Raw genomic sequence first — 19,039 nt, 5'->3', positions numbered from 1 at the left:
ACCTCAGAGAAAAAAGTTTCGCAATGGTTATAGCTGCCTATAAGTGGGAAAAATAACTGCCTCAGTGGAAGACTGAGGTGGAACGGTGGTCTGCTGATTTTGAGCAGCCAGATACCATGTCATTAGGAAAAAGAAAAGGAGTACTTGTGGCACCTTAGAGACTAACCAATTTATTTGAGCATGAGCTTTCGTGAGCTACAGCTCACTTCATCGGATGCATACCGTGGAAACTGCAGCAGACTTTATATACACACAGAGAATATGAAACAATACCTCCTCCCACCCCACTGTCCTGCTGGTAATAGCTTATCTAAAGTGATCATCAAGTTGGGCCATTTCCAGAACAAATCCAGGTTTTCTCACCCTCCACCCCCCCACACACAAATTCACTCTCCTGCTGGTAATAGCCCATCCAAAGTGACAACTCTCTACACAATGTGCATGATAATCAAGTTGGGCCATTTCCTGCACAAATCCAGGTTCTCTCACCCCCTCACCCCCCTCCAAAAAACACACACACAAACTCACTCTCCTGCTGGTAATAGCTCATCCAAAGTGACCACTCTCCCTACAGTGTGCATGGTACACCTTGATTACCATGCACATTGTAGGGAGAGTGGTCACTTTGGATGAGCTATTACCAGCAGGAGAGTGAGTTTGTGTGTGTGTTTTTTGGAGGGGGGTGAGGGGGTGAGAGAACCTGGATTTGTGCAGGAAATGGCCCAACTTGATTATCATGCACATTGTGTAGAGAGTTGTCACTTTGGATGGGCTATTACCAGCAGGAGAGTGAATTTGTGTGGGGGGGGGGGGTGGAGGGTGAGAAAACCTGGATTTGTGCTGGAAATGGCCCAACTTGATGATCACTTTAGATAAGCTATTACCAGCAGGACAGTGGGGTGGGAGGAGGTATTGTTTCATATTCTCTGTGTGTATATAAAGTCTGCTGCAGTTTCCACGGTATGCATCCGATGAAGTGAGCTGTAGCTCACGAAAGCTCATGCTCAAATAAATTGGTTAGTCTCTAAGGTGCCACAAGTACTCCTTTTCTTTTTGCGAATACAGACTAACACGGCTGTTACTCTGAAACATGTCTATAGGAAGAGATCAGCAAGGAGCTGTACTGCTCAGGGAGGCTTTGGAAGACCACTTTAATAGTAAGCCACAGTAACGTGTGCTGCTGTAGTATGCTCTGCGGGTGTTGTTGCTTTGCATCCTGGTATGAACCTGGCAATGGGGGGGGGGGGGGGGGGGGTGTGTGTGTGTGTGTGTGTGTGTGTGTGTGTGTGTGTGTGTGTGTGTGTGTGTGTGTGTGTGTGTGTGTGTGTGTGTGTGTGTGTGTGTGTGTGTGTGTGTGTGTGTGTGTGTGTAAACATTGCAAATGCACCAATTGCTATTATCTGTGAATGATGTCAGCCCCAGCCAGCATATGTTGTGAAGTAATAAAGGTGAATTTGGTTTCCATAAATAGACCTGAATGAAACATTATAAATACAGGGAAAAGAACCTTTGAAAGGGAAAGAATAGGCACTTAAATTTCATAAGCACATACACCAACTGTGTCTTGCACAGGTCAACGTACGTTGCGAGAGCAACAAGGGTGATGTTGTGGTGGGCATCTCCTACAGACCACCAGACCAAGAAGATGAGGTAGATAAGGCTTTCTTCGGACAACTAACAGAAGTTTCCAGATCACAGGCCCTGGTTCTCATAGGGGACTTCAATCACCCTGACATCTGCTGGGAGACCAGTACAGAGTACACAGACAATCCAGGAAGTTTTTGGAGAGTGTTGGGGACAACTTCCTGGTGCAAGTGCTGGAGGAACGAACTAGGGGCCATTCTCTTCTTGACCTGCTGCTTACAAACAGGGAAGAATTGGTAAGGGAAGCAGAAGTGGGTGGCAACCTGGGCAGCAGTAACCATGAGATGGTTGAGTTCAGGATCCTCACAAAAGGAAGAAAGGGGAGTAGCAAAATACGGACACTGGACTTCAGAAAAGCAGACTGACTCCCTCAGGGAACTGATGGGCTGGATCCCCTGGGGAGGCTAATATGCAGGGGAAAGGAGTCCAGGAAAGCTGGCTATATCTTAAAGAAGCCTTATTGAGGACGCAGGAACAAACTATCCCAATGTGCAGAAATAGCAGCAAATATGGCTGGTGACAAGCTTGGCTTAACAGTGACATTTTCGGTGAGCTTAATCACAAAAAAGAAGCTTACAAGAAGTGGAAACTCAGTCAGATGACTACGTAGGAGTATAAAAATATTGCTCAAGCATGCAGGAGTGTAATCAGGAAGGCCAAAACACAACTGGAGTTGCAGCTACCAAGGGATGTGAAGGGTAACAGGAAGGGTTTCTACAGGTATGTTAGCAACAAGAAAAAAAGGTCAGGGAAAGTGTGGGACCCTTACTGAATGGAGGAGGCAACCCAGTGACAGATGATGTCGAAAAAGCTGAAGTACTCAATGCTTTTTTTGGCTTGGTCTTCACAGACCCGGTCAGCTCCCACACTGCTGTCCCGGGCTACACAGTATGAGGAGGAGGTGAGCAGCCCTTAAGAGGTGAAAGAACAGGTTAAGGACTATTTAGAAAAGCTGGACATGCACAAGTCCATGACACTAAGCTGGAGGGAGAGGTAGATATGCTGGAGGGTAGGGATAGGGTCCAGAGTGACCTAGACAAACTGGAGGATTGGGCCAAAAGAAATCTGATGAGGTTCAACAAGGACAAGTGCAGAGTCCTGCACTTAGGACAGAAGAATCCCATGCACCACTACAGGCTGGGGACCTGATGACTACATTCGCTCATGCTGGGTGGAACATCATCAGTGTGTCCTGAACCATCCTCCAGCTGCTGCTTGTTCAGAGCTGGATGATCTGGCAGTCACTGCGCTTCCAGATCCAGACATTTGTACTGATGCACCAACATTGGATGAAGTGAAGTGTGCCATCTCTAAACAGAAAAATGGATGTGCAGCTGCTGCTGATGGCATCCCCTCAGAGCTGCTAAAGTGTGCTATTGATCCTGTAGCAGAATCACTTCTGGCCATCTTTCGTCTGGTGTGGAGAACTGGAACCCTGCCAACTGACAGGAAGGATGGTATTGTGATCTCACTCTATAAGGGCAAGGGACCACGCCGTGAATGTAAGAGCTACAAGCCGATCACCTTGCTCTCCATTCCAGGGAAGGTGTTTGTGCATGTTTTGCCAGCACACACCTGGGGCCTTTGCTATATGAGAAGCGTCGTCCCCAACAGTCAGGCTTTACGAAGAACAGGTCCATATTAGAAACCATTTTGGCCCTTTGCTTGTTGTTGGAAATACATTGCAAGTTCAGGAAGCCCTTGCAGGTAGCGTATGCTGATCTTAAGGCTGCATTTTATTCTGTAGACCATGACTTGTTATGGAAGGCCTTAAAGCACATAGGTGTCCCTACCACTCTGCTGGACTGGATTAGAGATGGTGATCTGTGTTCACCACGCATTCCGCACTATGATATACTCTACAGGAGTCAAAGACAGGCCTATTGCATGTAATGTTGTGGTCCAGCTCCTTCTGAGTGACGCCATCATGAGAGACCCAGGACATCTGGTGTATACGTCGCTGCTTGAACCATGACCCAAGAATAGAAAGATTCTGGAAGGCACAGAATGTAAGCAAGCGGCAAGAGTTATCATTGGGAGTGCCTGAACCATAAAATGACCTGTTCAAACCCAGTTCTCAGGTAGCCAGTAACTGCATTTAGGTCACCCAGGATCATGAGATTATCACGTGGAGGAACTGTGCATACCAGATGTTCCAATTGATCATAAAAGTTATCTTTAAGTCAACAGATTCCTCTGTCGGTGCATAGACTACTACTACAGTGAAGTAACCGTGCCGATGTTTAAGACATGCAGTAAGTAAATGAGGAGACATGGGCGTCCAGGTTGTCAGGGAGGACGGCCTCACCTCACAGTAGTAGTGCTACCCCATATAAATGGTTGGGGCCGCCAGAATACAGAAGTAAACAATCTTCCACCTCGTGACATCCGTGATCTAACAGCCTTGCTTCTGTTAGTCCTGCAATTGATATACCAAGAGGGTCCATTTCACATGAGAGCGCAACCTGATGTCCATGCCCGTGAAGAGTTCTAACATTGCAAGTTGCAATTGATGGACTCTCAAAGATTCCAGATACAATTGGATGTGTTGTCACAATGTACTGCAGACGTGCCTGCTGACAGAGGACGCGTGCCCCTAAGCGGGCTTTGGCATGAACCAGTCATGTTTGCACCAAGGCAAGACAGCACTGACAAGAGGCATAGGGAAGCCCCACAAAGAGAGCTTGTAGCCTGCTCAGTCTCCTAGCTGAAGTGACACACATCAGGAAAACATTTTAAGGATAAGATGGAGCACTCCATAGGGGGCTTGAATGGTGGCTTCATTAAGTTGCAAAAGGAGGATTCTGAGGTCTGAAGCCAGAACTGGTTGTGTGACTGGTGGATAAGCACGTATCAGGCTCATGAACAATTTTGTGTAAGGCCCTGTGGGTCTAGAACCCAGGCCTGCAGAACTGCCACCCAGCAGCAGCTGTAACTGGCTTGCACTCCATTCCTCACAACCCGCTGTGGACACAGACCATTGGAAGTCCCGCCTTCAGGGGTTTGACAGGCCGAAGTCTCATGGCTCCTGATTGGCTCCCTGCCCTATATAAATGCAAGGCACGTTCCAGAAAGTGTCTAGGTAACATGGTGGATTTCTTGTAGCTGCCATGACCATTCCTGCTCCACACGCTTGAATTCCTGACTTTGACCTTGGCATGACTTGGACTTCACCTCCTGACCCAGACCCTGAAACTGGACTCTGACTCTTGGTATCAATCCTGGCCTGGAACCTATGAACTCCTCCGTTACTCCCAGCCTCTGGTTTGATCATATTCTGACCCTTGGTCCCGACTGCCCTTGTTCGGACCGTGACATTTTGATACCACTAAATGAGAAAAGATAGAGAGAGTGACTACTGGAGGATGGTATGCTGAGATCACCATGAAAGAGACCTTGACTGAGCTGAAAGGCAGTCCAGAATGCTTCAACTGCAATAGACAGTCCAGGATCTTAGGCATAAGGCCTGTTCAGACACCATGTGCTATTGGGCTGCCCATATGGAAAACCTCTTCCACTTTGCAGAGTAGGTTCTTCTTAAGAATGGTGTTTCCCGCTTTGTGCCAGGATATCCTAGACAAGTGACAAGCAGTCCTTTTCCATGGTACTCATCCAACCAGCATCCACGCAGGCAGTTGCGGTAATACCAAGCCTGAGTGAAGTACCTGTCCCTGGTTCTGTGATAACAGGTCTGGGAGGAGTGGGAGCTTAACTGGGGGTTATGCTGATATATGTAGTCAATCCATAAGCCAGAGCTGTATCAGTTTGTACAGACTTATGAGGACAGATCTGGCAAATCCTGCATCTTGGCAGGGGGTTAGACAAGATGACGCTGGCAGTCCCTTCTAACCGTATGGCTCTATGATCTCATCTCACATTGGGGATCAGTGGGCAAGCATAGAGAAGCCCTTGACTCCTCTGCAAGAGGAAGGCATTCGGTAGTGATCTCAACTTATGCCCTCTCTGGAACAGAAGTTGAGGCACTTCATATTGTCTTTAGTGCCAAACAGGTCTATCACCAGAGTCCCCCAGCGATGGAAAATGTACTGTGGGATGAATTTCTGCAGTGACGACTTGTAATTTGGCAACCACTTGCCTCCTTAAGAAATCCATCTAGTCATTGCTAGTTCCCAACAGGTGCAGAGCTACCAGAGTGACATTGTGCGGGCAGCACCAGTTCCACAACTTGACCACTTTGTTGCGGGGGGGTTGGGGGGGAAAAGAAATGGGAGGACAGCGCATATCCTCTTGTTTATGATGTCTGTCAACAGCTGTACTACTAAGTGCCTCAGGACTGCGAGAACACAACATGTGCCAGCCCGATAGCCTGAAGGTAAAGCATGTTTACATGTAATCTCATGTCCTCTAGGAATCATGTCATTTGTATCCGGATGTGGTCTATGTTCCCAATCCTGTCCTTGTAGCATTTGTGATCAGTGTTCTGGATAGCAACAGGGTTGCAAACAGTACTCCCTTCAGGACTTTGTTGGGGCATAACCACCAGGTCAATGCTCCAAGTATATCGGATGCTATTGTCACTGATCTGCTCCGCTGATGTTTTCTGGGTGAACAGACTGGGTAAGGCAGAGTTGTAGGGCTCTCAGGTGAAGTCTGACAAGCAGCGTCACATATGTACACACGGACATATGGCTCATTAGCATCAGCCAAGTCTGTACCATCATGGTTGGATGAGCGATCATCCCATCTACCAGGATTGGACTGTAAGGAATCTGTCCTGAGGTAGGTACACCCAGACTGCTTTACAGCCTATTCTGGCTCCTGTGAATTCTAACATTTGCCCTAGATTCAGGGACAACTTCTCCTGGATGATCTAGAGGTCTAGCTGAAAAAAGAGGGCTAATGCTTAGTCCATGTTTGCAAGGGTTTCCTGATAAGGTCATCCCCCGATTAACCAGTAGTCTCCAAACTGGGATGTGCGAGATGATCCCGGGGGTGCGCGGCAGCAGGAGCGCCACCAGACGGCACTCTGTTGTTTTTTTCCTTTGGTGGCAGCTCTGGGGTTCTCCTCTGGCGGCGCATCTGCGGCAGGTCTTCCAGTCTTCTTCCGTTGGCGGTGCGTCTGCGGCAGGTCTTCTGGTCTTCACCCTAGGGGTGCACGAGCCAAAAAGTTTGGAGACCACTGGTCTAAGTAAGGGTATCCTCGTCAACCCCCTTCTCTGTAGGCATGCCATTACGATAGCAATACACTTGGATCCTTGGTGCAAAAGATAGCACCTTGTACTGCTGGTGGTTTGGCCCCACCACAAATCTTAGATGTTTCTTGTGAGCCGGGTAGATAGCAGTGTGGAAATACGCATCCAGTAAACAGAGATCTACAAACCAGTCCTGACCTGAAAGCAAGCATTATCATCCTGAATATAAGAGGATGCAGAGTATGAATGGAGGCCATTGGTCCCTTGCTACCATCCCTCAAATGTGAGGACTTTGGTAGTCAGTCTCTAAACTTGAGTCCTATGTCCTACATGGGTGTGATGTGTGCTCGGAAACTTGCCTACTCGGTCAGGGTTCAGGGCCTGAGGCTGAGGGCTCTGCGTCCCTCCGGCCTGGACTCAGCACTGAAGATGTCAGAACCGACAACACTTACACACAGAATAAGCCCATTGGTATCAGATGATCCAGTTATCCTGACTTCCTTGGATTCCTTCTCCCCACTGGAACCAGAGGTGCATCTGGTAGCCAGGGCACTCACAGAAAACAACTCTCTCAATTCTGACCTTGACAAGATTTCACCACCGGGGTCTGAGCCAACCCTCATGGATTGCTCCAAGAGGTGCAGTTTGAGCCTTACATCTCAACTTCTGGGCACAAGAGTAGGAGAGGCAAATGGAGCATCTACTGGGGGATACAGCAGTGGTTCTCAAACTTTTTGTATTGGTGACCCCTTTCGAACACCAAGCCTCTGAGTGTGATCCCCCTTAGAAATTAAAAACACATTTTTGATATTTAACACTATGTTAAACACTAAATTAATTTACCTTTTCTCACTGCTTTTAAATTAATACTAAAACACATTTTTATTGAAATAAATACAAGTGGAAAAGTTATTTTTAAGTAGAATTTTATTTTAATACTTGACAGCAATTAATGTCCTGAAGCAGCCAAAAATCAGTGAGACGGATGATGCCGTTTATTTGACACAAGAGGTTTTATTCTTGGTGTTGTTTTAGAAAAAGATGCATCTGATGTACAAAAATTCCTTGCTGGGACTAGTCATCACCTGACTGACTAACACTGTTCACATGACTGGTACCTCACATGCAGATTATTCACAGAACAAGTCCAGCACAGGAGCAGAAGTGCTCACTTAGCTTCCCCTCCCCAACCCCACACAGACTTTACCCATAAGGACAATCTCTAGAACAATAAGGTAGTTTGATTTCCATGCCCACTTAGTCCTCATCCCATCTCATGACACTGCCAAGATGCCAGCAAGTCCCAGCTGTGGTGATGTTTCGTCAAGCAGATGATGGGTTGATTAGGAAAGGGTCCAACACTTAACCTGAACTCATTTTGTACAAGCCAGACTATTTGGACTAATAAGTGAAGGAAAAGGCAATTTTAGCAATCCTCTGAGCCACATAGCCCTTCTGGATTTATGTGCATTTAATTTCAGGCATCACACAGAAGGCCACATTGAGCTACCCAATGTGAATGACAAGGTAATACCTGGATCGCAAGCCAGCTAGGAACAGAATTTGCCTTTTGAAGTCATGAAACAGGAAAGCAGCAAAACCAGAAAAGTGGATGGGATCCAGGAGCCAAGCTCCCTTTATAGCCAGTTATGTGGAAAACTGATTAAAGGGTTAACTGCTGACAGTCTGAACCCACCTCACTTCAGAGTTATGCCAGTAATTTTAATCTTACGGTTATTTTTAAGTTAATCATATTAACTTTACATTTCCTCTAACATGTGAAAAGAACTAAGAGAATGGTCATATATGATCACTATGTTACATGCTTTCTGATCAAATTCCAATTCTGAACAAGTCCCCACTCCAATTCAGCCCGATACTCACAAGTGATCATAGTCTGATACCGGCTGTTGCAAAGCGTAATCAGGCCACTGAACATTCACCACAATACCTACTCTATCTAAAGCCCAATTCTTTCTACCCCATCCCCACTCAGGGATTCTTCAAGTCACTTCCACCCCTCAAGGTGGCTTCTGCAAAGCCACACAATCATAGGTGCTGACTCTGTGGATGCACCAGGGCTTAGCACCCGCTGGCAGCCAAGCTCCCTCCCTCTCTCCCACCCCAGAAAAAAAGGCGGGGCAGGGGTGGGGCCTTGGGGGAAGGCGTGGAGTGCAAGCGAGGCCTGGGGCAGAGCAGGGACAGGAAGCGGCAGGGCAGGGGTGGGGGCTTGGAGGAAGAGGTGGAGTGGGAGTAGGCTGGGGGTCAAGCAACCCCAGGGGTAGAGAGGAAGTCAGAGCCTATGCACACAATCCCATGCTTAATTTGAACTTCTAATGCCTTGAGGACAGTGATCTTAATTCCCTCCTACTCCCGTCAGCCTTAGAATACAAAACAGCCTAACAGCAGCTCATTTTGAGTTCCTAGATTCTTCCTGGACCAGTGTTAGTGTCAGAGGACTGCACCATCACCTGGCAATGTAAAACAATGCATCATTAATTTAAGGCCCACTGATTTGCATCTTTAACATGTGAGACAGGACACAGGATATCTGTGACCGGTTCTGTTCAAAAACTCAGAAAACAAGTGTGCACAGCAGAGAAGCCACCTTTACAGAACAAACAAAATGTTCACATTAGCTGTAGCGATAGCATCAAATGTTCTCTCAGTCTGGAAAATGATTCCACTCTATTATTGCTACACTTTAGATTCTGCTCCCAGCACCAATTCTACACTAGGCCCAGTCCCCTGTGAGGTAAAGTAGTGACAACAGCTATCTTACAATTAGAGATTCAAGGAATATCTCAAATTGCATGGATGTAACACAAGAACACCTATTCAAGAGTCTCCAAAGCATTTGCTGTGTCTTGAATGAGAAAATGCATTCAGGGTAGAAGAACTGAAGAAAGGATATCAGCACTTAGTCTCACTCTGGTAGCAAGTTCACAGTACTGTAGCAACAAAAACTCCCCACCCAGTCTCCCCTCCACAAAGTACCACATGCAATGTTTGTCAGATAGCCTCCTTTTAAAATGATTCCTTCTACCACAAAAGTCAGTCAAAAACAGAATGGACAATGCAGACAATTTAACCTGCCTTAAATTAATAATTTGATTGCATTTGTAAGATGAGGTTTAATCAGTCAATCATGAAATTTGGATTCAGCAGAAGGCAATTTTCTTAGGACAACTTGTTCCTTTTCAGCAAGGCAGCAGCATATCACAGCACAAGGGGCTGGCTGCTAGAGTTAATTTTATCACTGAAAATTTTAGAAAAATGCACCAGGAAATAGTGGCAACAATGGCAAGTCATAAAAACTATAACACACACCATGTGCAGGCAGTGTTTTAAACCCAAGATAACATTTATCTACTTTTAGTGAAGATCAAATGTGCATTGGGAGAACAGTGAGCACCTCTATATTTCCCCCATTCTCAAATAAACAAAATCTATTCCTACACCAGAAAATCTATTCCTCGCCAGAAAAAAAAACAGAAAATGGCCTAAAAAGCAATAGAATCAAATCTATTCATGCAAAGCTACTTTAGGATGAGAATTTAAATACAAAGAAGTCTGTCAGTGTCAAAGTTGGGTATCATGGCTGTAGGAGCCTTAAACTCAGCCACCTATTAATAGTATGTTTGATTCCTGTTTCAATGTGCTCTCCCCAGAGCACGTGTAGCAGTTCTGAAAATGCAGAGTGATCTGTCTCAATTGGTAAACTAGGCCCATTCAAACAAAATAGATTTTAATACTGCCAAATTCTAGGTTAGACATCTAGGAACAAACAATGCATGCCATACCTACAAAAGAGGGCGCTGCAGTTTGAAAACATTCCCACGTGTTATGAAGGCATAAGAAGCCAACCCTCCGTATCCTTTGACTTACCATGGCTTCCTGGAAACCTAATTCTGTTGCCCAGCCATGTGTGATGTGTCACCATACTGGCAGGCGCTCAATATAAAAGGCAAAATGCGACCTTGTACCTAAAGCACATGTACTGTCTGCTGTGAATTGCTTGATTCACTGTGAAAGCAGGGCTTTGTAGCTGTGCTCCGGCTCCAGCTCCAGGCAAAAACCTGAAGCTCCAATGCTCTGGAGCCGCTCCGCACTCCAGCTCCAGGCTCCGCACCAAAGCCCTATGTGAAAGAGTCTCCTTTTTTGTTCTCAGAAATGTAACATCTTACATTTTACTCTCCCTTTTTATCCCCCCAAAGGTGCAAATGTTTCTATGCTCCCCCTATCATCTCCATCCCTGAGGTTATCGCAGATTAGAAGGTGGGGGAAAAAAAACAAACCCTCACTCGCAATGACATGTTTTCCGAGCTCATGCAGTCCTCCCGCACTGATAGGGCACAGCTTAATGCATGGAGGTATTCAGTGGCAGAGGCCAGGAAAGCATTATGTGACCATGATGAGCAGAGGCAGGAGGAGATGCTGAGGCTAATGAGGGAGCAAACGGACATGATGAGGCATCTGGTGGAGCTGCAGGAAAGCCAACAAGAGCACAGACACCCGCTGCATCCATTGTATAACCGCCTACCCTTCTCCCCAAGTTCCATATCCTCCTCACCCAGACACCCAAGAACGCAGGGGGGAGACTCCAGGCACCCAGCCACCCCACTCCAGAGGATGGTCCAAGCAACAGAAGGCTGTCATTCAAACAGTTTTGATTTGTAGTGTGGCTACAATAAGTAATGTGCCCTGTCCTTCCCTCCTCCCACACCCAACCCGGGCACCTTATAAGTTATCTTCCTTTTTTTTTTAATTAATAAAGAAAGAATATGGTGTGTAACAGACACCCCTCCCCCCCAGCTTTGTCAGTCAGCAAATTGATCCATATGCATTCAGAAAAACTTTGTGATTCTGTAGCTCATGAAAGCTTATGCTCAAATAAATTTGTTAGTCTCTACAGTCCCACAAGTACTCCTTTTCTTTTTGAGGATACAAACTAACACGGCTGCTACTCTGAAACTTGTGATTCTGAATCATCAGTAATTTTAAAACAGGTAATGACATCTTTTGTGTATAATGCCATGGCCACCACACACCTCTCACTCATTCTGTCCTTCCTGTGATTTTACATTCCAGCCATGTAAATTCTCCCACCAGGTTTCTGCAATGCCAATTATATCAAGTTTCTTCTCATCAATAAGAATGTCCAGTTCCTCTTGCTAGGTGTCCAGACTCCTAGCACTGGTATATAAACAACTGAAACATTTCTTCTCTTCACATTTCTTTGTCACATTGGTACAGTTTTGTTCACAACACACTGAGTCCAAGTTTATACCATATTAGGCCTCCTTATCACCCTCCCCTTTGTGTTAGTTTAATACCTTTCTGGCTGCCCCAGCTTGTCTCCAGCAGAGAAGAATAGCCCTCACTACCCGCAAGATATAGGCCACCCCATTAGTACATGGGGATTTCCTCCAGTGTTCCACAAAACCAAAAACTTCAGCTTCACACAAGACATACTGCCAATGATTCATCCCCAATATTTTTTCTAGAAAAATAAGGGATTGAGAGGAGGAGAATGAAGAGCCTAAGGGGAGGAAGATTACAGTCACAGCAGAGAGACAAGTTTGACAATGCACTTCCAAACAGAAAACTATGACTCCCCCTTCCCTGGGAAAGTTTCCTACTTGCCACTGCTGAGTGGTTTTCAAAACATAAGATCTATGGGGCTGGGACAGTCTTCTTACAGCTTTGTACAGCACCCAGCACAAAAACCCTCAGCCTGATTGAAGTCTCCAAGCACGGTCATAATATAAGTTAATAATGAACTCTAACTCACCCCATCCTGACCCAAATTTTCCACTACCAACCTACTCCCCATCATCCCACTTATATGCCCAGACCATCAGCTAGTTCCCACTCTGCCCACAAATGTTCCTACCCAATTCACCTGGCTCCTGGACGGCTTGCAAGGTTGAGAACCAGTAACAAAGAGGAGTGTAGTGCAAAAAGCACAGGCCAGGAGAACACGGAGTGAACCCCAATATTAGTGCATCCTTCAGGTCTCCTGGGGAAGAAAACTAAAACCAGAAGAGGCAGTTTCCATCTACAAGAGAACGGACTGGTTTCCAGGTGCTAAAGGGTTAATAGAAGGGAAGCAGATCTGAACCATGTTTAGGAAGTCCCATCTCAGATGTCATTTTTTTAAAATTTGAGACTCTTTGCTTCCCAATGTTAGAGTCAAGGCAGACAGAAATCCTTTAAAGCAGTTTTTTTTCAACCTTTGGCCAACAGACCCCTGGGGGTCCACAGATGACATCTAAGATTTCCAAAGGGGTCCAACACCTCCATTTGAAATGTTTAGGGGTCCGCAAACTAAAAAAAGATAGAAAACCACTGCTTTAGAACAGGAGGCACAACCTTCCCTGAGGAGCCCTGCAACACACACAACAGATACAACTAAAACCAGCAGAAATATTACCATGAGTGTGTTTCAGCTTCTAGGACTCTGTAAGTACTCCTCTTGATTGCAGCTAGAAGGCACTTAACACAAAAACATTATCACAACTTTCAGAGTAACAGCCGTGTTAGTCTGTATTCGCAAAAAGAAAAGGAGGACTTGTGGCACCTTAGAGACTAACCAATTTATTTGAGCATGAGCTTTCGTGAGCTACAGCTCACTTCATCGGATGCATACCGTGGAAACTGCAGCAGACTTTATATATACACAGACAATATCACCCAGGATTCACTGGCTATCAGGAAGAGAAATAGTCTGATCTCTATAGTGACCTGTACAGAACTGATCCAGGCAATAAGCATAAGCCCCCCTTTTCACTCTCCATCCTAGAGGGCTGGGTCAGATGAAGTATTTAAGCAGCAGCTGTTACCATGAGACCTAGAGGATAAATCTGTGCCCATCCCCCACTTCACTGCTCATTCACCTCCAGCCCAACAACAGAAACAAAGCCAGATTCTTTCCTTCTTTTGCTTTCCCTCCATTAGCCAGCCGGGTAGCTCAACACTCATCTCCTGGGAAAGTAACAAGCAGACACCTTTACCAGCTTCCAGTTACAACACAAACTCCAAGTAACAACACAAGGGGTCCATCTACACTACAAACAAAAATTAGCCAGGGGCCCAGTTACACTTTGGTTCCCTGTTCACAGACAGAGTTAAAGTCGTGGGAAGGGAACTGGAATGCAGCTAGCAGGCTTTGATTCTTTTCTCTTTATTCAGGAGCTCCTCCTCCCCACCACCAGGAAGACTCTGTGCCATTTAAAGGGTGCAGAGCTGATTGAAGTTCCAATTCCTAGTGCTACTGTGCCACATCTGCCTCTCCAAAATTACCACCACCACAAGTCATTTAGACAAAAAATACCATTCCCTATTCCCACCAAAAAAAAAAAAAAAAAAAAAGCTAGTTTCTAGGCTCCTAACACTTCCGCAGGTTCTGGCCGAGTGACTCCCAAGTAAAAACAACAACAACAAAAAGTGGCAAACCTCACAACAATCTAAGAAGAGAGCACTAAAAAGCTGTCAAATTTCCACTTTCTTTGGATTTTTATGGATCTCAGTTCCTTAATAAAAATCAGCTTCATTTCTGACAAACACTTGGCTGTAAACGAAAGTGAAAGGCCAGCTCAGTACAACATAGATGGAGTTCAGAGATTCCATTAACAGCCTTCTCTCTGTTCCAGCTTTCAAACCACAAATCTTTTCCTGTCTCCTGTTCTGAAACATGGGGGAAGGGGCCCCAGAAGGGTGTCATGCAGAGAAGAACAATGGTTACTAGGTAGGTATATGCTCAGGTGTCCAGTATTAAGTAGTATAACTTACAATAAAACCAGCTTCCCCTTCTTACACACCTGAGAGTTCTAGAACTTTGTTATTTAGCTAAGGAATCAGTTACTTCTGACTGCCAGTGAATAAAGACACTAGCTTCCAACCCAGATCAGCCTCTCTCCATTAACTGATATTCTGCAGTACATCAAAGGCAGGTAGCCATAAACTCTGGGATGAGACTAAAATGGGCTCCCTTTAACCCTGTGTGGTGAACTCCAGCTCCCACAATCCATCAGTGATCTTCCTGAAAACACCATCCTGGCCACTATGGATGTAGAAACCCTCTACACCAACATTCCAAACAAAGATGGACTACAGGCCAAGAAGAACACTATCCCTGATAATGTCACGGCAAACCTGGTGGCTGAACTTTGTGACTTTGTCCTCACCCATAACTATTTCACATTTGGGGACAATGTATGCCTTCAAATCAGCGGCACTGCTATGAGTACCCGCATGGCCCCACGGTATGCCAACATTTTTATGGCTGACTTAGAACAACACTTCCTCAGCTCTCGTCCCCTAATGCCCCTACTCTACTTGCGCTATATTGATGACATCTTCATCATCTGGACCCATGGAAAAGAAGCCCTTGAGGAATTCCACCATGATTTCAACAATTTCCATCCCACCAGCAACCTCAGCCTGGACCAGTCCACACAAGAGATCCACTTCCTGGATACTACGGTGCTAATAAGTGATGGTCACATAAACACCACCCTATACCGGAAACCTACTGACTTCTATTCCTACCTACATGTCTCCAGCTTTCACCCAGATCACACCACACGGTCCATTGTCTACAGCCAAGCTCTATGATACAACCGCATTTGCTCCAACCCCTCAGCCAGAGACAAACGCCTACAAGATCTCTATCAAGCACTCTTACAACTACAATACCCACCTGCTGAAGTGAAGAAACAGATTGACAAAGCCAGAAGAGTACCCAGAAGTCACCTACTACAGGACAGGCCCAACAAAGAAAATAACAGAACGCCACTAGCCGTCACCTTCAGCCCCCAACTAAAACCTCTCCAACGCATCATCAAGGATCTACAACCTATCCTGAAGGACGACCCATCGCTCTCACAAATCTTGGGAGACAGGCCAGTCCTTGCCTACAGACAGCCCCCTGACCTGAAGGAAATACTCACCGGCAACCACACAACAGAACCACTAACCCAGGAACCTATCCTTGCAACAAAGCCCGTTGCCAATTGTGTCCACATATTTATCCAGGGGACACCATCATAGGGCCTAGTCACATCAGCCACACTATCAGAGGCTCGTTCACCTGCACATCTACCAATGTGATATATGCCATCATGTGCCAGCAATGCCCTTCTGCCATGTACATTGGTCAAACTGGACAGTCTCTAGGTAAAAGACTAAATGGACACAAATCAGATGTCAAGAATTTTAACATTCATAAACCAGTCGGAGAACACTTCAATCTCTCTGGTCACTCGATTTCTGACTTAAAAGTGGCTATTCAACAAAAAAACTTCAAAAACAGACTCCAACGAGAGACTGCTGAATTGGAATTAATTTGCAAATTGAATACAATTAACTTAGGCTTGAATAGAGACTGGGAGTGATTGAGTCATTACACAAAGTAAAACTATTTCCCCCTGTTTACTCTCTCTCTCCCCCACCCCTTCCTCAGACGTTCTTGTTAACTGCTGGAAATGGCCCACCTTGATTATCACTACAAAGGGTTTTCTCCCCCCCCCCAACTCTCCTGCTGGTAATAGCTCATCTTAAGTGATCACTCTCCTTACAGTGTGCATGATAAACACCCATTTTTTCATGTTCTGTGAGTATATAAATCTCCTCACTGTATTTTCCACTGAATGCATCCGATGAAGTGAGCTGTAGCTCACGAAAGCTTATGCTCAAATAAATGTGTTAGTCTCTAAGGTGCCACAAGTACTCGTTTTCTTTTTGCGAATACAGACTAACACAGCTGCTACTCAGAAACCTCCGAGATTATGAGACAGTTTATGAGACCCTATCCACATAATAAGGGTATAAGGCATACTCTCCACCACACCTCTCTCTGGGACCAATTGCAGCATAAACCTGGAGTTGAGTCAAATCCTGGTAACTAGATTCAAACCCTTCTCTTTTCTGCTAGAATTAAGATGATATTTCTGCTTCAGTTTAAAATATCATTTTAGTTCATTTCACTGTATACCTCCTTGCCAGATCCTCACCATCTCACCAGTGCTTAATTAGTGTCGAGGCTTGCCGGGGCTGAGCCCTGCATCTCTAGGCTTGGCAGTTCATAGCCCTGTCACCTCTGGGCTTGCCACGTCAGTTATGAAAGTAAAAAAATTGCTCCAGCCCAGGGCACCTCTTTCATTACAAATTAAGCACTACATCTGGCATCCAACTCCTTGTGCCATACAAGTTCTTCGACATTCAACTCCAGACCCAGAAGCTTCCCTCACCATCTACAACCCAAAGCAGAGTCATCCAGGAGCTGGGAGAGCTCCCTTCAACCCCCAAATCTACCCAAGGCATACCTGGGGGGCGGGCATGCAGAAGAGAACAGCGCTTCGGCTGTAATGTCGCGGCATCCACATAAAATGTGCTGTGATCCGGCCCGTGGCAGAACGTCGGTACCTAGGTCTCTAGTTACTTGCTAGGTAACGGGGCCATGTGTCCGGGCACCTCCCACGTTCAAGCCCCAGAAGACCGGCGGGTGTGAGCCCTTGACAAACATAAAGTGGGTCCTGCCGGGAGATGCGGGGCAGGGAAGGACCCTGTGGGACCTAGGGCCTTAGGCACCACAGGCGCGGGGCGGCTGAGCCGGAACAAGCGCCCACCTCAGCCCTTCCCCAGGCCGGGCAGCTCCGGCCGGCTCCCCTCGGGGGCCCCTGGCACCGCTCCGGGGCTCGCGAGCCGCGCGAGGCAGGTGCCAGGGCCCGTCCGCCTCACGGGGCTGGGCACCGCGCGCGCCAGCAGGTAACGAACCTTCGTCAGCAGGGCGCAGCGGCCCGTGCCGCGCGCTCAGCGGCCCGAAAGCCGCCGGCCGCCTGGCCACCACGCCGGCTCCCCCGCGGGAGGAACGCGGGGCAGCAGCCCAGGGCGCCCAAGGCAGGGACCCCGGTCACGCCGGGCCCCGCGCGCGCAGCCGCTCCTTACCTGGCCACTCCGGTGTGACGAGCAGCGCAGCTCGGCCCGGCTCCCCCCGGCGGCTGGAGCCCCGAACCGAACCGACCCGACCCGCTCCGCAGGCAGTGGATTGCAAGCCCCGCCCCCAGGAGCCCAACGCCGCATCCCCACCCATTCCAGCCAACCACGGTACGAGCCCCAGGTCGACCCCGCCCCTTCCTCTGAGACCCGCCTCCCAGCGTCGCACTCTACCAGTAGCCCCCGATCACTCGGACAGGCCACACCTCCGAGCCTGGCCCCACCCCCAGATTCCCACGTGGCTCCAGCGTTGAGTACCTCGTTCAGGTCTTGCAGAACAGAGACAAGATCTGATTGGCTCCTGCGTGTCCAATGGGAGGGATATGGATGGGAGGAGTGACGCTACGGGGGAGGCCAGCAGAGCTCGAAAGCCGGGAGCAGCAGGGATGCGGGGGGAGGGAGGCCATGGGGAGCAGCAGGGATGCGGGGGGAGGGAGGCCGAAAAAGTAGCGTACGGGCGCCGCAAGGCAAACGCACGGCAACCGAGGGTGCCCAGATAGCAAGTAGAAAAGGAGGGCTTGTGGCACCTTAGAGACTAACCAATTTATCTGAGCATAAGCTTTCCTGGGCTACAGCTCACTTCATCGCTTTTGCTCAAATAAATTGGTTAGTCTCTAAGGTGCCACAAGTCCTCCTTTTCTTTTTGCGAATACAGACTAACACGGCTGCTACTCTGAAACCTGTCATTATGCAAGGTACTGAATTTAACCGTATGGAGTGGAAATCTATCAACTTCATGAAAAAACTCATACAGTGTGTATGGTAACACCCATTGTTTCATGTTCTCTGTGTATATAAATCTCCCCACTGTGTTCTCCACTGAATGCATCCGATGAAGTGAGCTGTAGCTCACGAAAGCTTATGCTCAAATAAATTTGTTAGTCTCTAAGGTGCCACAAGTCCTCCTTTTCTTTTTGCGAATACAGACTAACACGGCTGTTGCTCTGAAACCTGTCAGATAGCAAGTGTTCACGGATGGGGCCGGGGGGTAGTAGGCGCCTAAAAAAGAAAATGCCCCCAAACTCGGGACATCTGGTCACCCTACGGCAACCCAGACCACACGGCGATTCCACAGCCCCCTTCAGCAGCCACTGACAGTATCTAGAGAAATCACACGCGGCGCTAAGATTGCCCTAACATTGTCTTACTTAAAGGGCAGAGGTGGAAACACTACAGCATCTTTAGCTAGACACAGAAACTTTAACATCAGAGAGCCCAATGTATTATGATAATAATGTAAATAT

General features: G+C 47.1%; 1 protein-coding gene across 1 annotated transcript in view; it reads right to left on the bottom strand.

Moving 5' to 3' along the window:
• Window positions 1-17,831, bottom strand: part of PLXNB1 (plexin B1) — a 192,141-nt gene extending 174,310 nt beyond the window's left edge. Inside the window, exon 1 of the mRNA XM_077821156.1 lies at window positions 17,748-17,831. The gene's annotated coding sequence lies outside the window, so the exon portion shown is untranslated. The remainder of the gene's footprint in view (window positions 1-17,747) is intronic.
• Window positions 17,832-19,039: the final 1,208 nt, after the last annotated feature.

The sequence above is a fragment of the Eretmochelys imbricata genome, chromosome 7, assembly GCF_965152235.1.
Source record: "Eretmochelys imbricata isolate rEreImb1 chromosome 7, rEreImb1.hap1, whole genome shotgun sequence".
Classification (NCBI taxonomy): domain Eukaryota; kingdom Metazoa; phylum Chordata; order Testudines; family Cheloniidae; genus Eretmochelys; species Eretmochelys imbricata.
The sequence above is the reverse complement of the archived record's forward strand: the minus strand, read 5'-3'. Positions and strand labels throughout refer to the sequence as shown.